Source organism: Sinocyclocheilus grahami, unplaced genomic scaffold, assembly GCF_001515645.1.
Source record: "Sinocyclocheilus grahami isolate Dianchi unplaced genomic scaffold, SAMN03320097.WGS_v1.1 scaffold768.1, whole genome shotgun sequence".
In the NCBI taxonomy this organism is placed as follows: Eukaryota; Metazoa; Chordata; class Actinopteri; order Cypriniformes; family Cyprinidae; genus Sinocyclocheilus; species Sinocyclocheilus grahami.
This window is the reverse complement of record NW_015505947.1, coordinates 264,116-264,345: the sequence shown is the minus strand read 5'-3', so window position 1 is coordinate 264,345 and position 230 is coordinate 264,116. Positions and strand designations below refer to the sequence as shown.

The following is a 230-nucleotide window of genomic DNA, read 5'->3' as shown; positions in this document are numbered from 1 at the left end:
TATATTCTCTTTTATGTGATTTCTAAAGACTGACCAGAAAACCATGATCAAGAGAGCACCCTCATAGGCCATGTCTTAAACGAGTGGTTTTCACATCTCTATCACTCATATATTAGACTCTTTGTTTTATTTCTCTTGCTTATCTGATTTCTTTATTTCTTTCAAACCTCCTTTCTGATTTTTATATTTCTTTCACTTACTTACCTTTATTCTTTTCTGTCCTTCCTTTC

The 230-nt window shown here is 32.2% G+C and overlaps 1 protein-coding gene and 1 long non-coding RNA gene across 2 annotated transcripts in view; one reads left to right on the top strand and one right to left on the bottom strand.

Annotated features, from left to right (window-relative positions):
* LOC107561344 (somatostatin receptor type 5-like) overlaps positions 1 to 230 on the bottom strand; it is an 18,108-nt gene that overhangs the window by 8,989 nt on the left and 8,889 nt on the right. The window lies entirely within an intron of this gene.
* Positions 1 to 230, top strand: part of LOC107561354 (uncharacterized) — a 21,847-nt gene that overhangs the window by 15,392 nt on the left and 6,225 nt on the right. The window lies entirely within an intron of this gene.